The following is a 4,210-nucleotide window of genomic DNA, read 5'->3' as shown; positions in this document are numbered from 1 at the left end:
GGGGGGAGGGGGTGGGGGGAAGGAATCCGGGTAGGGGAGTGAGGTGGGGTAAGAAAAAAATAGATTTTTTTAAATAAATTTAATTATTTTTGAGGGGCAGGAGCTGGTAAGGGTGGGTTGGGTAAGAAAAATTAAATATTTTTTCTATAGGGGCTCGTAGGGGGTGGGGGTGGGGTAAGGAATGGGGTAAAAGAATATTTGAAATATTTTTTTTTTTGAGATTAGGGCGGTAGGAGGTGGGGATGGTATAGGGGATTGGAGGCCGGGGTAGGGGTAGGTGGTTTTGAGAGTTGTATGAACATTTCAACTTGACAGTGAGGTTGAAAGAGAATTTTGTAAATAGTTTTCTTATTTTTTGAAGGAAAGTCATTTTCCTTAAATGTGAGGAAAATAACTTGATTTGAAAAACATTTTTCAAAACATTAAAGCCAACCAAATATGAGAAAATTGAAAAACATTTTTCAGAAAATGTTTTCCTTCATACCAAACACACTCTATGAGGAAGTACAATTCAAAAAACCTAAAAAATCAATTCTGTAATGGACCACAATTATACTATCAAAACATGAATTTGCAACAGCACAAACAGCTCAATTCCGAATCAAAACTATCAAAATATAATGGCATTTACCATTCCAATGACGAACAATTCAAAAAAAAAAAAAATCTAAATTTGAATCATCAAAATTAAAAAAAAAAACTAAAGTGAAATACTGACCAAAATGCAATAAAACGATATACAATCACTTAATTGAAGCTAAATAAATATATGATAAGTGAATCATTGCCCTAATTCGAAGAAATTGTAAATTTTCTTGAAGAAACCCAACAGTCAAAAAAATGAAAACAATTGATATATAGCTTAAAATGACTGCAAAAGCGATAATATTCACCTAACTTTGAAAAATGATGGAGCTACGAACTTGTACGAAAGAAAATCATCTATAAAAAAATAGGAGAAAACTCGTGGGAGATGGGGGAATATCAGAAGTCAGTAAAGACAAGAAGGGAAGGGGTGAGAGAATGGGTTTGTGTGTATTTTAAGGGGTATGGGGTTAAAGTATTTACAAAAATAACTAAAAGGGCTTCTCTAAGTTTTTAGAAATACTTTTTACCTTAAGACTCACCCCTTTATTTCGAGACCCTAGTTACTAGGGATAAGGGATAAGTTGCAAAATACTCATTTTGAAAACTTTATTTGATATTTAGACACAAGTCTTGAAAAATTTGTCAAATACCTACTAATTATGATGTCATCATCTCTTCTTTCTAAGTTAACAAATCTAGCACATAAGTTTCTAATAATATACTTTAGCCCCCCTCCTTCATCTATAATTATATTGAAAATATCTTTCCAAAAATAATTCAAAAAAATATTCAAAACCTTAAAATAGAAGCTCTCATTTTCCTCCAAAATTCTCCGATTCAGGCATGATTTCGATGATTTTTTCCTGTGATCAGCTAAAAATCAGTCCACAAATATCATAATCTTATCTATAGCATTGTTACCCTATTTATTTTTTATCTTCTCAAACACACTTTCCACCACTGTTAAAAAGGTTTCAAATCACTCACATTACTCAAAACCTCTTTAGAAAGTACATTACAGTAGCTCGGGCGACTCCAACTTCATTTCTTTATTCCATAAATGCAACGATCATTGCTTAGAAGCAATATTTGCAATTTCACTATTTTATATGGATATCTGCCCATTCATCGATCAGTCATCAACCATTCATATAACAAATATAAACGTGTAGCATAATTGAGGATCGACTCTAGTGTAGTTCTAGAATATCTATTGCAGAGTTTGTTCTTGTTTCTGATGATTTCATTGGAGAATGGGAGGAGACTCCCAAACATTAGAATTGGAAATCTTTTACTAAGGTGACATTGTCCATTGCAGTTCACCAAAATGGTTCATACGACGACTTGGTTGTAAGTCTAATTGAGAACGGGGAGTTAAATTTTAAGCCGAGCGACGTAGTGATTAGTTATCTAATGAACTCAAGGGAAAAGGTGCATACTATGATCATAAATGATGACAGACTTGTGTCCTTGTACATGATGAATGTTGGTGTTGATGGATTTAGGCCTATTTTAAGAACAAATGTAGTTGAGAGGCCCTTTAAAGAACCGTTGAATTCATCACCACCGCCACCTTGGTGCTCGATAGTCTATAATAATTTGAATGAATACGAGAACGATAGAAATCATCCATGAATATGGAAGATGATTCTATGGATTTGGCATATGATTCATTGGACTCGGAAAGTGTTGAAATTTTTTTTGGATTAGGATCACAACCAAGTCATTTCTTCTCCGATGGAACTAATTTCTATCTTGAACAAATATTCAACAACAAGAAAGAGCTAAAAATACTACTAGACGGAGCATCGGTGTGGCAGGCTTTTGATTTTATTACAGAGATGAGTTGTAGCAAATTATTGAAGATGAAATTAGTATCTCTTGGTTGTGGTGGGTTGTCATAGGCAATGAATTACGAATGCTCGGACATATTTTGCATATACAAGTATGTTGGGGGTCCACACTTATGGTGTTGAACATTCCATGGGAAAGCATAAGAAAATCTCATTTGAGATCATTGTTTCACTATGTGTAAATCATTTTCGTGATGGTAAGGGTCCAAGCATAATAGAAATTTAGAGTATTGTGTTTAGCGAGATGCATTGCAAGGCAAGCTACTGGATGTAATGGAAAGAAAGTGTAATTTCCAAGAACATTGTTCGTGGAACACCGGAGCACGGATATTCTTGCTTGCTGACTTTTTTCTACATTGTCGAGTTATTGAATCTCGGTTCTTCTTATTCTATCATGGTTAACAAGAAATATGGATCGTTTGTGTACTACTTTATAGCTTTCGGAGCTTTCATACGGGGATATGCCCACATGAGAAAATTAATTGCTGTTGATGGCACACATTTATATGGAAAGTACAGGGGTCTGTTACTGATTATCATTACACAAGACATCAAATATCATATTTATCTAATTGCCTTTCGTGTTCTGGATAAAGAGAAAGATGTTTATTGATCCTTCTTCTTTGAAAAGTTGAAGTTTATAATAGACAATGATCCAGATCTATGTGTCATCTTCGGTAGGCACATTAGCATTGCCAATGACTTCTCCCGTGTTTACAATCGTGTGCATCATGGACTTTGCATGAGACACCTTGCTGAAAATCTTTGTGTAAATCAACACTGTGGAGAGCATCTTTATCTATTCTACGCCACGATAAAGGCTTATTGTTTTTATGAGTTTAGCGAGCATTTTGCAAAATTCAAGAATAAATGTCCAAGGCAGCACATATAATTGAAAATTTTCTTGGTTTTGAGAAGTGGAGTAGAGCACACTTTCCTGATAATAGGTATGATACGATGACCACAAACATCGCCGAGTCGCTCAACTCAGTATTGGTGGATGAATGTGAGTACCCTGTGTCATACATATTCAATTCGATTGCTAAAAAAATTGGTGAAAAGTTTAGGGAGCGGCATGCATTTGTCGGCAGTTCAAATAATAAATTTGTGCCTTGTGCGGAAAAGATCTTAAGAGATAATAAGAGTGCGAGAGATTCCTTGTATGTGTCTAATACGAACGAGGATCTCGATCAATTCACCATTTTCGATAGCGGTGTAACTGCCAAGGTCAATCTCTTGGAGAAGACTTGTTCTTGTAGGAAATATGACTTGGTGAAACTATCATGTGAACATGCGATGGCCGCTTTGTGATCAAAGTATAGTGATGACGAAGGTTATGGTAATTCCATCTATGAGTACTTTTCGCCTATTTATAAAATTAAAACTTACCTCCTTACATACTTTGAAGCTATTAATATTGTCCCTTTAGGATTCGAATAGATTGTTCCACAAGAATTTCAAGACACAAAGATTATTCCACCCCCCTACGATCGAAAACTCGGATGGAAGAGAGGTTTACGCAAAAAGGGCATCGGTGAAACTTTCAAGTCCAAAAGGAGGAATAAGTTTTCAATATGCAAGAAAGTCAGGCACAAAAGAACCACATGTAGCATGACTAACAACTGTTAGATAGACTTTTTTTCTTCTTTTATAACTCAAGCCACTATTTTGGGGGATCCCCAAATTTCTGTAGAATTTAAAGTTCAGTTTTAATCGACTATATGCTTTGTCTAAAGTAGACCACATAAATATATGATATATTTTTTACT

This window comes from Capsicum annuum, chromosome 5 (assembly GCF_002878395.1).
Source record: "Capsicum annuum cultivar UCD-10X-F1 chromosome 5, UCD10Xv1.1, whole genome shotgun sequence".
In the NCBI taxonomy this organism is placed as follows: domain Eukaryota; kingdom Viridiplantae; phylum Streptophyta; class Magnoliopsida; order Solanales; family Solanaceae; genus Capsicum; species Capsicum annuum.
Note: the sequence above shows the minus strand (reverse complement) of the source record.